This window comes from Narcine bancroftii, assembly GCF_036971445.1.
Source record: "Narcine bancroftii isolate sNarBan1 chromosome 12 unlocalized genomic scaffold, sNarBan1.hap1 SUPER_12_unloc_2, whole genome shotgun sequence".
NCBI classification, from domain to species: Eukaryota; Metazoa; Chordata; class Chondrichthyes; order Torpediniformes; family Narcinidae; genus Narcine; species Narcine bancroftii.
The window spans coordinates 5,489,992-5,506,138 of NW_027211808.1; positions in this window are offsets into that span (position 1 = coordinate 5,489,992).

Sequence of the window (16,147 nt, forward strand, 5' to 3'; positions counted from 1 at the left end):
AATGTTATTTTCCTGATGTTTAAATGTTATTTCCCACTTCTTTTCTAATATAATTTTCCTTATGTTTTAATATTATTTCCTGCTTCTTTTCAAATGTTATTTTCCTCATGTTTGAATGCTATTACCCGCTTCCTTTCTAATATTATTTTCCTGATGTTTGAATGTTATTTCCCACTTCCTTTCTAATGTTATTTTACTGATGTTTGAATGTTATTTCCCGCTTCTGCTCTAATGTTATTTTCCTGATGTTTAAATTTTATTTCCCACTTGATTTCTAATGTTAATTTCCTGATGTTTAAATGTTATTTCCCACTTCTTTTCTAATATAATTTTCCTTATGTTTTAATATTATTTCCTGCTTCTTTTCAAATGTTATTTTCCTGATGTTTGAATGCTATTACCCGCTTCTTTTCTAATGTTATTTTCCTTATATTTGAATGTTATTTTTCGCTTCTTTTCTAATGTTATTTTCCTGATGTTTGAATTTGATTTCCTGCTCCTTTTCTAATGTTATTTTAGTGATGTTTGAATGATATTTCCCACTTCTTTTCTATTCTAATTTTCCTGATGTTTGAATTATATTTACCGCTTATTTTCCAATGTTATTCTCCTGATGTTAAAATGTTATTTCCCTCTTCGTTTCTAATGTTAATTTCGTGATGTTTAAATGTTATTTCCCACTTTTTTTCTAATGTTATTTTCCTGATGTTTGAATGTTATTTCACGATTGATTTCGAATGTTAATTTCATGATGTTTGAATGTTACTTCACACTTCTTTTCTAATGCAATTTTCCTGATGTTTGAATGTTATTTCCAACTTATTTTTTAATGTTATTGTACTGGTGTTTGAATGTTACTTCCCACTTCTTTTCTAATGCTATTTTCCTGATGTTTGAATGTTATTTCCCACTTCTTTTCTAATGTTATTTTCCTGATGTTTGAAAGTTATTTCCCGCCTTTTTCCAATGTTATTATACTGATGTTTGATTATTTCCCGCTTCTTTTCTAATGTTATTTCTCTGATGTTTGTATCTTATTTCCCACTTCTTTTCTAATGTTATTTTCCTGATGATTAAATATAATTTCCCACTTCTTTTCTAATGTTAATTTCCTGATGTTTAAATGTTATTTCCCACTTCTTTTCTAATGTTAATTTCCTGATGTTTAAATGTTATTTCCCGCTTCTTTTCTAATGTTAATTTCATAATGTTTAAATGTTAATTCCAACTTCTTTTCTAATGTTATTTATCTGATGTTTGAATGTTATTTCCCGCTTCTGTTCTAATGTAATTTTCCTGATGTTTGAATGTTATTTCCTGCTTCTTTTCTAATGTTATTTTCCTGGATTGAATGTAATTTCCCGCCTCTTTTCTAATGTTATTTTCCTGATGTTTCTATGTTATTTCCCACTTATTTTCTAATGTTATTTTCTTTATGTTTGAATGTTATTTCCCGCCACTTTACTAACGTTATTTCCCTGATGTTTGAATGTTATTTCCCTTTTTTTTTCTAATATGATTTTCCTGATGTTTGAATGTTATTTCCCGCTTGTTTTCTGACGTTATTTTCCTGATGTTTGAATGTTACTTCCCACTTCCTTTCTATTGTAATTTTCCTGATGTTTAAATGTTATTTGCTGCTTCTTATGTAATGTAATTTTACTGATGTTTGAATGTTATTTCTCTCTTATTTTCTAATGATATTTTCATGATGTTTGAATGTTATTACGCGCTTCCTTTCTAATGTTATTTCCTCATGTTTTAATGTTATTTCCCGCTTCTTTTCTAATGTTTTCTTAATGATGTTTGAATGTTATTTCCTGCTTCTTTTCTAATGTAATTTTCCTGAGGTTTGAATGTTATCTCCCATTTCTTTTCTAAAGTTATTTTCCTGATGTTTGAATGTTATTTCCCGCTTCTTTTCTAATGTTATTTTCCTGATGTTTGAATGTTGTTTTCCGCTTATCTTCTAATGTTATTTTCCTGATTTTTGAATGTTATTTCCCGCATCTTTTCTAATGTTAATTTCATGATGTTTGAATATTATTTCGTGCTTCTCTTCTAATGCAATTTATTTGATGTTTGAATGTTATTTCCCACATATTTCCTAATGTTATTATCCTAATGTTTGATTATTTCCCGCTTCTTTTCAAATGTTATTTTAGTGATGTTTGAATGATATTTCCCACTTCTTTTCTATTGTTATTTTCCTGATGTTTGAATCTTATTTACGGCTTATTTTCTAATGTTATTATCCTGATGTTTGAATGTTATTTACCGCTTATTTCCTAATGTTATTTTCCGGATGTTTAAATTTTATTTCCCTCTTCATTTCTAATGTTAATTTCGTGATGTTTAAATGTTATTTCCCACTTCTTTTCTAATGTTAATTTCCAGATTTTTGAATGTTATTTCACGATTGATTTCGAATGATAATTTCAAGATGTTTGAATGTTACTTCGCACTTCTTTTCTAATGCTATTTTCCTGAAGTTTGAATGTTATTTCCAATTTTTTTAATGTTATTTTCCTGATGTTTGAATGTTATATCCCACTTCGTTTCTAAAGTTATTTTCCTGATGTTTGAATGTTACTTCCCACTTCTTTTCTACTGCTATTTTCCTGATCTTTGAATGTTATTTCCCACTTGATTTCTAATGTTAATTTCCTGATGTTTAAATGTTATTTCCCACTTGATTTCTAATGTTAATTTCCTGATGTTTAAATGTGATTTCCCACTTCTTTCCTAATATAATTTTCCTTATGTTTTAATTTTATTTCCTGCTTCATTTCAAATGTTATTTTCCTGATGTTTAAATGTTATTTCCCACTTCTTTTCTAATATAATTTTCCTTATGTTTTAATATTATTTCCTGCTTCTTTTCAAATGTTATTTTCCTCATGTTTGAATGCTATTACCCGCTTCCTTTCTAATATTATTTTCCTGATGTTTGAATGTTATTTCCCACTTCCTTTCTAATGTTATTTTACTGATGTTTGAATGTTATTTCCCGCTTCTGCTCTAATGTTATTTTCCTGATGTTTAAATTTTATTTCCCACTTGATTTCTAATGTTAATTTCCTGATGTTTAAATGTTATTTCCCACTTCTTTTCTAATATAATTTTCCTTATGTTTTAATATTATTTCCTGCTTCTTTTCAAATGTTATTTTCCTGATGTTTGAATGCTATTACCCGCTTCTTTTCTAATGTTATTTTCCTTATATTTGAATGTTATTTTTCGCTTCTTTTCTAATGTTATTTTCCTGATGTTTGAATTTGATTTCCTGCTCCTTTTCTAATGTTATTTTAGTGATGTTTGAATGATATTTCCCACTTCTTTTCTATTCTAATTTTCCTGATGTTTGAATTATATTTACCGCTTATTTTCCAATGTTATTCTCCTGATGTTAAAATGTTATTTCCCTCTTCGTTTCTAATGTTAATTTCGTGATGTTTAAATGTTATTTCCCACTTTTTTTCTAATGTTATTTTCCTGATGTTTGAATGTTATTTCACGATTGATTTCGAATGTTAATTTCATGATGTTTGAATGTTACTTCACACTTCTTTTCTAATGCAATTTTCCTGATGTTTGAATGTTATTTCCAACTTATTTTTTAATGTTATTGTACTGGTGTTTGAATGTTACTTCCCACTTCTTTTCTAATGCTATTTTCCTGATGTTTGAATGTTATTTCCCACTTCTTTTCTAATGTTATTTTCCTGATGTTTGAAAGTTATTTCCCGCCTTTTTCCAATGTTATTATACTGATGTTTGATTATTTCCCGCTTCTTTTCTAATGTTATTTCTCTGATGTTTGTATCTTATTTCCCACTTCTTTTCTAATGTTATTTTCCTGATGATTAAATATAATTTCCCACTTCTTTTCTAATGTTAATTTCCTGATGTTTAAATGTTATTTCCCACTTCTTTTCTAATGTTAATTTCCTGATGTTTAAATGTTATTTCCCGCTTCTTTTCTAATGTTAATTTCATAATGTTTAAATGTTAATTCCAACTTCTTTTCTAATGTTATTTATCTGATGTTTGAATGTTATTTCCCGCTTCTGTTCTAATGTAATTTTCCTGATGTTTGAATGTTATTTCCTGCTTCTTTTCTAATGTTATTTTCCTGGATTGAATGTAATTTCCCGCCTCTTTTCTAATGTTATTTTCCTGATGTTTCTATGTTATTTCCCACTTATTTTCTAATGTTATTTTCTTTATGTTTGAATGTTATTTCCCGCCACTTTACTAACGTTATTTCCCTGATGTTTGAATGTTATTTCCCTTTTTTTTTCTAATATGATTTTCCTGATGTTTGAATGTTATTTCCCGCTTGTTTTCTGACGTTATTTTCCTGATGTTTGAATGTTACTTCCCACTTCCTTTCTATTGTAATTTTCCTGATGTTTAAATGTTATTTGCTGCTTCTTATGTAATGTAATTTTACTGATGTTTGAATGTTATTTCTCTCTTATTTTCTAATGATATTTTCATGATGTTTGAATGTTATTACGCGCTTCCTTTCTAATGTTATTTCCTCATGTTTTAATGTTATTTCCCGCTTCTTTTCTAATGTTTTCTTAATGATGTTTGAATGTTATTTCCTGCTTCTTTTCTAATGTAATTTTCCTGAGGTTTGAATGTTATCTCCCATTTCTTTTCTAAAGTTATTTTCCTGATGTTTGAATGTTATTTCCCGCTTCTTTTCTAATGTTATTTTCCTGATGTTTGAATGTTGTTTTCCGCTTATCTTCTAATGTTATTTTCCTGATTTTTGAATGTTATTTCCCGCATCTTTTCTAATGTTAATTTCATGATGTTTGAATATTATTTCGTGCTTCTCTTCTAATGCAATTTATTTGATGTTTGAATGTTATTTCCCACATATTTTCTAATGTTATTATCCTAATGTTTGATTATTTCCCGCTTATTTTCAAATGTTATTTTAGTGATGTTTGAATGATATTTCCCACTTCTTTTCTATTGTTATTTTCCTGATGTTTGAATGTTATTTACGGCTTATTTTCTAATGTTATTATCCTGATGTTTGATTATTTACCGCTTCTTTTCTAATGTTATTTTCCTGATGTTTGAATTTGATTTCCCGCTCCATTTCTAATGTTATTTTAGTGATGTTTGAATGATATTTCCCACTTCTTTTCTATTGTTATCTTCCTGATGTTTGAATGTTATTTACCGCTTATTTCCTAATGTTATTTTCCGGATGTTTAAATTTTATTTCCCTCTTCATTTCTAATGTTAATTTCGTGATGTTTAAATGTTATTTCCCACTTCTTTTCTAATGTTAATTTCCAGATTTTTGAATGTTATTTCACGATTGATTTCGAATGATAATTTCAAGATGTTTGAATGTTACTTCGCACTTCTTTTCTAATGCTATTTTCCTGAAGTTTGAATGTTATTTCCAATTTTTTTTAATGTTATTTTCCTGATGTTTGAATGTTATTTCCTGCTTCTTTTCTAACGTTAATTTCGTGATGTTTAAATGTTAATTCCCACTTCTTTTCTAATGTCATTTTCCTGATGTTTGAATGTTATTTCCCGCTTCTGCTCTAATGTTATTTTCCTGATGTTTAAATTTTATTTCCCACTTGATTTCTAATGTTAATTTCCTGATGTTTAAATGTTATTTCCCACTTCTTTTCTAATATAATTTTCCTTATGTTTTAATATTATTTCCTGCTTCTTTTCAAATGTTATTTTCCTGATGTTTGAATGCTATTACCCGCTTCCTTTCTAATATTATTTTCCTGATGTTTGAATGTTATTTCCCGCTTCCTTTCTAATGTTATTTCACTGATGTTTGAATGTTATTTCCCGCTTCTGTTCTAATGTTATTTTCCTGATGTTTGAATGTTATTTCCTGCTTCTTTTCTAACGTTAATTTCGTGATGTTTAAATGTTAATTCCCACTTCTTTTCTAATGTCATTTTCCTGATGTTTGAATGTTATTTCCCGCTTCTGTTCTAATGTTATTTTCCTGATGTTTGAATGTTATTTCCCGCTTATTTTCTAATGTTAATTTCATGATGTTTCAATATTATTTCCTGCTTCTCTTCTAATGCTATTTACTTGATGTTTGAATGTTATTTCCCATTTATTTTCTAATGCTATTTTTCTGATATTTCATTGTTATTTCCAACTTCCTTTCTATTGTTATTTTAATTATGTTTGAATGTTATTTCCCGCTTCTTTTCTAATGTTATTTTCCTTATATTTGAATGTTATTTCTCGCTTCTTTTCTAATGTTATTTTAGTGATGTTTGAATGATATTTCCCACTTCTTTTCTATTCTAATTTTCCTGATGTTTGAATTATATTTACCGCTTATTTTCCAATGTTATTCTCCTGATGTTAAAATGTTATTTCCCTCTTCGTTTCTAATGTTAATTTCGTGATGTTTAAATGTTATTTCCCACTTTTTTTCTAATGTTATTTTCCTGATGTTTGAATGTTATTTCACGATTGATTTCGAATGTTAATTTCATGATGTTTGAATGTTACTTCACACTTCTTTTCTAATGCAATTTTCCTGATGTTTGAATGTTATTTCCAACTTATTTTTTAATGTTATTGTACTGATGTTTGAATGTTACTTCCCACTTCTTTTCTATTGCTATTTTCCTGATGTTTGAATGTTATTTCCCACTTCTTTTCTAATGTTATTTTCCTGATGTTTGGAAGTTATTTCCCGCCTTTTTCCAATGTTATTATACTGATGTTTGATTATTTCCCGCTTCTTTTCTAATGTTATTTCTCTGATGTTTGTATCTTATTTCCCACTTCTTTTCTAATGTTATTTTCCTGATGATTAAATATAATTTCCCACTTCTTTTCTAATGTTAATTTCCTGATGTTTTAATGTTATTTCCCACTTCTTTTCTAATGTTAATTTCCTGATGTTTAAATGTTATTTCCCGCTTCTTTTCTAATGTTAATTTCATAATGTTTAAATGTTAATTCCAACTTCTTTTCTAATGTTATTTATCTGATGTTTGAATGTTATTTCCCGCTTCTGTTCTAATGTAATTTTCCTGATGTTTGAATGTTATTTCCCGCTTCTTTTCTAATGTTAATTTCCTGATGTTTAAATGGTATTTCCCACTTCTTTTCTAATGTTATTTTACTGATGTTTGAATGTTATTTCCCACTTCTTTTCTAATGTTATTTTCCTTATGTTTGAATGTTATTTGCTGCTTCTTTTCTAATGTTATTTTCCTGATATTTGAATGTTATTTCCCGCCACTTTACTAACGTTATTTGCCTGATGTTTGAATGTTATTTCCCACTTCTTTTCTAATGTTATTTTCTTGATGTTTGAATGTTATTTCCCTCCTTTTTCCAATGTTATTATACTGATGTTTGATTATTTCCCGCTTCTTTTCTAATGTTAATTTCATAATGTTTAAATGTTAATTCCCACTTCTTTTCTAATGTTATTTATCTGATGTTTGAATGTTATTTCCCGCTTCTGTTCTAATGTAATTTTCCTGATGTTTGAATGTTATTTCCCGCTTCTTTTCTAATGTTATTTTCCTTATGTTTGAATGTTATTTCCCGCTTCTTTTCTAATGTTATTTTCCTGATGTTTGAATGTAATTTCCCGCCTCTTTTCTAATGTTATTTTCCTGATGTTGGATTATTTCCCGCTTCTTTTCTAATATTATTTTTCCTGATGTTTGTATGTTATTTCCCGCCACCTTACTAACGTTATTTGCCTGATGTTTGAATGTTATTTCCCTTTTTTTCCTAATATGATTTTTCTGATGTTTGAATATTATTTCCCGCTTCTGTTCTAATGTAATTTTCCTGATGTTTTAATGTTATTTCCCGCTTCTTTTCTAACATTATTTTCCTGATGTTTGAATGTTACTTCCCACTTCCTTTCTAATGTAATTTTCCTGATGTTTAAATGTTACTCATGCTTCTTTTGTAATGTAATTTTACTGATTTTTGAATGTTATTTCTCTCTTATTTTTTAATGATATTTTCATGATGTTTGAATGTTATTACGCGCTTCCTTTCTAATGTTATTTCCTCATGTTTTAATGTTATTTCCCACTTCTTTTCTAATGTTTTCTTAATGATGTTTGAATGTTATTTCCTGCTTCTTTTCTAATGTAATTTTCCTGATGTTTGAATGTTATCTCCCGCTTCTTTTCTAATGTTATTTTCCTGTTGTTTGAATGTTATTTCCCGCTTCTTTTCTAATATTAATTTCATAATGTTTAAATGTTAATTCCCACTTCTTTTCTAATGTTATTTTCCTGATGTTTCTTTTATTTTCCAATTATCTTCTAATGTTATTTCCTTTATGTTTGAATGTTATTTCCCGCCACTTTACTAACGTTATTTCCCTGATGTTTGAATGTTATTTCCCTTTTTTTTTCTAATATGATTTTCCTGATGTTTGAATGTTATTTCCCGCTTCTTTTCTAATGTAATTTTCCTGATGTTTGAATGTTATTTCCCGCTTCTTTTCTGACGTTATTTTCCTGATGTTTGAATGTTACTTCCCACTTCCTTTCTAATGTAATTTTACTGATGTTTAAATGTTATTTCCTGCTTCTTTTGTAATGTAATTTTACTGATGTTTGAATGTTATTTCTCTCTTATTTTCTAATGAAATTTTCATGATGTTTGAATGTTATTACGCGCTTCCCTTCTAATGTTATTTCCTCATTTTTTAATGTTATTTCCCGCTTCTTTTCTAATGTTTTCTTAATGATGTTTGAATGTTATTTCCTGCTTCTTTTCTAATGTAATTTTCCTGATGTTTGAATGTTATCTCCCATTTCTTTTCTAAAGTTATTTTCCTGATGTTTGAATGTTATTTCCCGCTTCTTATCTAATGTTATTTTCCTGATGTTTGAATGTTGTTTTCTGCTTATCTTCTAATGTTATTTTCCTGATTTTTGAATGTTATTTCCCGCTTCTTTTCTAATGTTAATTTCATGATGTTTGAATATTATTTCGTGCTTCTCTTCTAATGCAATTTATTTGATGTTTGAATGTTATTTCACGATTGATTTCGAATGTTAATTTCATGATGTTTGAATGTTACTTCACACTTCTTTTCTAATGCAATTTTCCTGATGTTTGAATGTTATTTCCAACTTATTTTTTAATGTTATTGTACTGATGTTTGAATGTTACTTCCCACTTCTTTTCTAATGCTATTTTCCTGATGTTTGAATGTTATTTCCCACTTCTTTTCTAATGTTATTTTCCTGATGTTTGGAAGTTATTTCCCGCCTTTTTCCAATGTTATTATACTGATGTTTGATTATTTCCCGCTTCTTTTCTAATGTTATTTCTCTGATGTTTGTATCTTATTTCCCACTTCTTTTCTAATGTTATTTTCCTGATGATTACATATAATTTCCCACTTCTTTTCTAATGTTAATTTCCTGATGTTTAAATGTTATTTCCCACTTCTTTTCTAATGTTAATTTCCTGATGTTTAAATGTTATTTCCCGCTTCTTTTCTAATGTTAATTTCATAATGTTTAAATGTTAATTCCAACTTCTTTTCTAATGTTATTTATCTGATGTTTGAATGTTATTTCCCGCTTCTGTTCTAATGTAATTTTCCTGATGTTTGAATGTTATTTCCCGCTTCTTTTCTAATGTTAATTTCCTGATGTTTAAATGGTATTTCCCACTTCTTTTCTAATGTTATTTTACTGATGTTTGAATGTTATTTCCCACTTCTTTTCTAATGTTATTTTCCTTATGTTTGAATGTTATTTGCTGCTTCTTTTCTAATGTTATTTTCCTGATATTTGAATGTAATTTCCCGCCTCTTTTCTAATGTTATTTTCCTCTTGTTTGATTATTTCCCGCTTCTTTTCTAATATTATTTTTCCTGATGTTTGTATGTTATTTCCCGCCACTTTACTAACGTTATTTGCCTGATGTTTGAATGTTATTTCCCACTTCTTTTCTAATGTTATTTTCTTGATGTTTGAATGTTATTTCCCTCCTTTTTCCAATGTTATTATACTGATGTTTGATTATTTCCCGCTTCTTTTCTAATGTTAATTTCATAATGTTTAAATGTTAATTCCCACTTCTTTTCTAATGTTATTTATCTGATGTTTGAATGTTATTTCCCGCTTCTGTTCTAATGTAATTTTCCTGATGTTTGAATGTTATTTCCCGCTTCTTTTCTAATGTTATTTTCCTTATGTTTGAATGTTATTTCCCGCTTCTTTTCTAATGTTATTTTCCTGATGTTTGAATGTAATTTCCCGCCTCTTTTCTAATGTTATTTTCCTGATGTTGGATTATTTCCCGCTTCTTTTCTAATATTATTTTTCCTGATGTTTGTATGTTATTTCCCGCCACCTTACTAACGTTATTTGCCTGATGTTTGAATGTTATTTCCCTTTTTTTCCTAATATGATTTTTCTGATGTTTGAATATTATTTCCCGCTTCTGTTCTAATGTAATTTTCCTGATGTTTTAATGTTATTTCCCGCTTCTTTTCTAACATTATTTTCCTGATGTTTGAATGTTACTTCCCACTTCCTTTCTAATGTAATTTTCCTGATGTTTAAATGTTATTCATGCTTCTTTTGTAATGTAATTTTACTGATGTTTGAATGTTATTTCTCTCTTATTTTCTAATGAAATTTTCATGATGTTTGAATGTTATTACGCGCTTCCTTTCTAATGTTATTTCCTCATTTTTTAATGTTATTTCCCGCTTCTTTTCTAATGTTTTCTTAATGATGTTTGAATGTTATTTCCTGCTTCTTTTCTAATGTAATTTTCCTGATGTTTGAATGTTATCTCCCATTTCTTTTCTAAAGTTATTTTCCTGATGTTTGAATGTTATTTCCCGCTTCTTTTCTAATGTTATTTTCCTGATGTTTGAATGTTGTTTTCTGCTTATCTTCTAATGTTATTTTCCTGATTTTTGAATGTTATTTCCCGCTTCTTTTCTAATGTTAATTTCATGATGTTTGAATATTATTTCGTGCTTCTCTTCTAATGCAATTTATTTGATGTTTGAATGTTATTTCCCACATATTTTCTAATGTTATTATCCTAATGTTTGATTATTTCCCGCTTCTTTTCAAATGTTATTTTAGTGATGTTTGAATGATATTTCCCACTTCTTTTCTATTGTTATTTTCCTGATGTTTGAATGTTATTTACCGCTTATTTTCTAATGTTATTCTCCTGATGTTTGATTATTTCCCGCTTCTGTTCTAATGTTATTTTCCTGATGTTTGAATTTGATTTCCCGCTCCATTTCTAATGTTATTTTAGTGATGTTTGAATGATATTTCCCACTTCTTTTCTATTGTTATTTTCCTGATGTTTGAATGTTATTTACCGCTTATTTCCTAATGTTATTTTCCCGATGTTTAAATTTTATTTCCCTCTTCATTTCTTATGTTAATTTCGTGATGTTTAAATGTTATTTCCCACTTCTTTTCTAATGTTAATTTCCAGATTTTTGAATGTTATTTCACGATTGATTTCGAATGTTAATTTCAAGATGTTTGAATGTTACTTCGCACTTCTTTTCTAATGCTATTTTCCTGATGTTTGAATGTTATTTCCAATTTTTTTTAATGTTATTTTCCTGATGTTTGAATGTTATATCCCACTTCGTTTCTAAAGTTATTTTCCTGATGTTTGAATGTTACTTCCCACTTCTTTTCTACTGCTATTTTCCTGATTTTTGAATGTTATTTCCCAATTCTTTTCTAATGTTATTTTCCTGATTTTTTTATCTTATTTCCCACTTCTTTTCTACTGTTATTTTCCTGATGTTTAAATGTTATTTCCCACTTGATTTCTAATGTTAATTTCCTGATGTTTAAATGTTATTTCCCACTTCTTTTCTAATATAATTTTCCTTATGTTTTAATATTATTTCCTGCTTCTTTTCAAATGTTATTTTCCTGATGTTTGAATGCTATTACCCGCTTCCTTTCTAATATTATTTTCCTGATGTTTGAATGTTATTTCCCGCTTCCTTTCTAATGTTATTTTACTGATGTTTGAATGTTATTTCCCGCTTCAGTTCTAATGTTATTTTCCTGATTTTTGAATGTTATTTCCTGCTTCTTTTCTAACGTTAATTTCGTGATGTTTAAATGTTAATTCCCACTTCTTGTCTAATGTCATTTTCCTGATGTTTGAATGTTATTTCCCGCTTCTGTTCTAATGTTATTTTCCTGATGTTTGAATGTTATTTCCCTCTTATTTTCTAATGTTAATTTCATGATGTTTCAATATTGTTTCCTGCTTCTCTTCTAATGCTATTTACTTGAAGTTTGAATGTTATTTCCCATTTAATTTCTAATTCTATTTTTCTGATATTTCATTGTTATTTCCAACTTCCTTTCTATTGTTATTTTCATTATGTTTGAATGTTATTTCCCGCTTCTTTTCTAATGTTATTTTCCTTATATTTGAATGTTATTTCTCGCTTCTTTTCTAATGTTATTTTCCTGATGTTTGAATTTGTATTTCCTGCTCCTTTTCTAATGTTATTTTAGTGATGTTTGAATGATATTTCCCACTTCTTTTCTATTCTAATTTTCCTGATGTTTGAATTATATTTACCGCTTATTTTCCAATGTTATTCTCCTGATGTTTTAATGTTATTTCCCTCTTCGTTTCTAATGTTAATTTCGTGATGTTTAAATGTTATTTCCCACTTCTTTTCTAATGTTATTTTCCTGATGTTTGAATGTTATTTCACGATTGATTTCGAATGTTAATTTCATGATGTTTGAATGTTACTTCACACTTCTTTTCTAATGCTATTTTCCTGATGTTTGAATGTTATTTCCAAGTTATTTTTTAATGTTATTTTACTGATGTTTGAATGTTACTTCCCACTTCTTTTCTAATGCTATTTTCCTGATGTTTGAATGTTATTTCCCACTTCTTTTCTAATGTTATTTTCCTGATGTTTGAATGTTATTTCCCGCATTTTTCCAATGTTATTATACTGATGTTTGATTATTTCCCGCTTCTTTTCTAACGTTATTTCTCTGATATTTGTTTCTTATTTCCCATTTCTTTTCTAATGTTATTTTCCTGATGATTAAATATTATTTCCCACTTCTTTTCTAATGTTAATTTCCTGATGTTTAAATGTTATTTCCCACTTCTTTTCTAATGTTAATTTCCTGAAGTTTAAATGTTATTTCCCGCTTCTTTTCTAATGTTAATTTCATAATGTTTAAATGTTAATTCCCACTTCTTTTCTAATGTTATTTATCTGATGTTTGAATGTTATTTCCCGCTTCTGTTCTAATGTAATTTTCCTGATGTTTGAATGTTATTTCCCGCTTTTTTCTAATGTTAATTTCCTGATGTTTAAATGGTATTTCCCACTTCTTTTCTAATGTTATTTTACTGATGTTTGAATGTTATTTCCCACTTCTTTTCTAATGTTATTTTCCTTATGTTTGAATGGTATTTCCCGCTTCTTTTCTAATGTTATTTTCATGATGTTTGAATGTAATTTCCCGCCTCTTTTCTAATGTTATTTTCCTGATGTTTGATTATTTCCCGCTTCTTTTCTAATATTATTTTTCCTGATGTTTGTATGTTATTTCCCGCCACTTTACTAACGTTATTTGCCTGATGTTTGAATGTTATTTCCCGCCTTTTTCCAATGTTATTATACTGATGTTTGATTATTTCCCGCTTCTTTTCTGATGTTAATTTCATAATGTTTAAATGTTAATTCCCACTTCTTTTCTAATGTTGTTTATCTGATGTTTGAATGTTATTTCCCGCTTCTGTTCTAATGTAATTTTCCTGATGTTTGAATGTTATTTCCCGCTTCTTTTCTAATATTATTTTCCTTATGTTTGAATGTTATTTCCCGCTTCTTTTCTAATGTTATTTTCCTGATGTTTGAAGGTAATTTCCCGCCTCTTTTCTAATGTTATTTACCTGATGTTTGATTATTTCCCGCTTCTTTCTAATGTTATTTTCCTGATGTTTGAATGTTATTTCCCGCTTCTTTGCTAACGTTATTTTCCTGATGTTTGAATGTTACTTCCCACTTCCTTTCTAATCTAATTTTCCTGATGTTTAAATGTTATTTCCTGCTTCTTTTGTAATGTAATTTTACTGATGTTTAAATGTTTTTTCTCCCTTATTTTCTAATGTTATTTTCATGATGTTTGAATGTTATTACGTGCTTCCTTTCTAATGTTATTTCCTCTTGTTTTAATGTTATTTCCCGCTTCTTTTCTAGTATTTTTTTCATGATGTTTGAATGTTGTTTGCTGCTTCTTTTCTAATGTAATTTTCCTGATGTTTGAATGTTATCTCCCATTTCTTTTCTAAAGTTATTTTCCTGATGTTTTAATGTTATTTACCACTTCTTTTCTGACGTTATTTTCCTGATGTTTGAATGTTGTTTTCCGCTTATCTTCTAATGTTATTTTCCTGATTTTTGAATGTTATTTCCCGCTTCTTTTCTAATGTTAATTTCATGATGTTTGAATATTATTTCGTGCTTCTCTTCTAATGCAATTTATTTGATGTTTGAATGTTATTTCCCACATATTTTTTAATGTTATTATCCTCATGTTTGATTATTTCCCGCTTCTTTTCAAATGTTATTTTAGTGATGTTTGAATGATATTTCCCACTTCTTTTCTATTGTTATTTTTCTGATGTTTGAATGTTATTTACGGCTTATTTTCTAATGTTATTATCCTGATGTTTGATTATTTCCCGCTTCTTTTCTAATGTTATTTTCCTGATGTTTGAATTTGATTTCCCGCTCCATTTCTAATGTTATTTTAGTGATGTTTGAATGATATTTCCCACTTCTTTTCTATTGTTATTTCCTGATGTTTGAATGTTATTTACCGCTTATTTCCTAATGTTATTTTCCCGATGTTTAAATTTTATTTCCCTCTTCATTTCTAATGTTAATTTCGTGATGTTTAAATGTTATTTCCCACTTCTTTTCTAATGTTAATTTCCAGATTTTTGAATGTTATTTCACGATTGATTTCGAATGTTAATTTCAAGATGTTTGAATGTTACCTCGCACTTCTTTTCTAATGCTATTTTCCTGAAGTTTGAATGTTATTTCCAATTTTTTTTAATGTTATTTTCCTGATGTTTGAATGTTATATCCCACTACGTTTCTAAAGTTATTTTCCTGATGTTTAAATGTTATTTCCCACTTCTTTTCTAATATAATTTTCCTTATGTTTTAATATTATTTCCTGCTTCTTTTCAAATGTTATTTTCCTGATGTTTGAATGCTATTACTCGCTTCCTTTCTAATATTATTTTCCTGATGTTTGAATGTTATTTCCCGCTTCCTTTCTAATGTTATTTTACTGATGTTTGAATGTTATTTCCCGCTTCTGTTCTATTGTTATTTTCCTGATGTTTGAATCTTATTTACGGCTTATTTTCTAATGTTATTACCTGATGTTTGAATGTTATTTACCGCTTATTTCCTAATGTTATTTTCCGGATGTTTAAATTTTATTTCCCTCTTCATTTCTAATGTTAATTTCGTGATGTTTAAATGTTATTTCCCACTTCTTTTCTAATGTTAATTTCCAGATTTTTGAATGTTATTTCACGATTGATTTCGAATGATAATTTCAAGATGTTTGAATGTTACTTCGCACTTCTTTTCTAATGCTATTTTCCTGAAGTTTGAATGTTATTTCCAATTTTTTTAATGTTATTTTCCTGATGTTTGAATGTTATATCCCACTTCGTTTCTAAAGTTATTTTCCTGATGTTTGAATGTTACTTCCCACTTCTTTTCTACTGCTATTTTCCTGATCTTTGAATGTTATTTCCCACTTGATTTCTAATGTTAATTTCCTGATGTTTAAATGTTAATTCCCGCTTCTTTTCTAATGCTATTTTTCTGATGTTTGAATGTTACTTCCCACTTCTTTTCTAATGATATTTTCCTGATGTTTAAATGTTATTTCCCGCTTCTTTTCTAATGTTAATTTCCTGATTTTTAAATGGTATTTCCCTCTTCTTTTCTAATGTTATTTTCCTAATGTTTGAATGTTATATCCTGCTACGTTTTGTAATGTTATTTTACTGATGTTTGAATGTTACTTCCCTCTTCTTTTCTAAT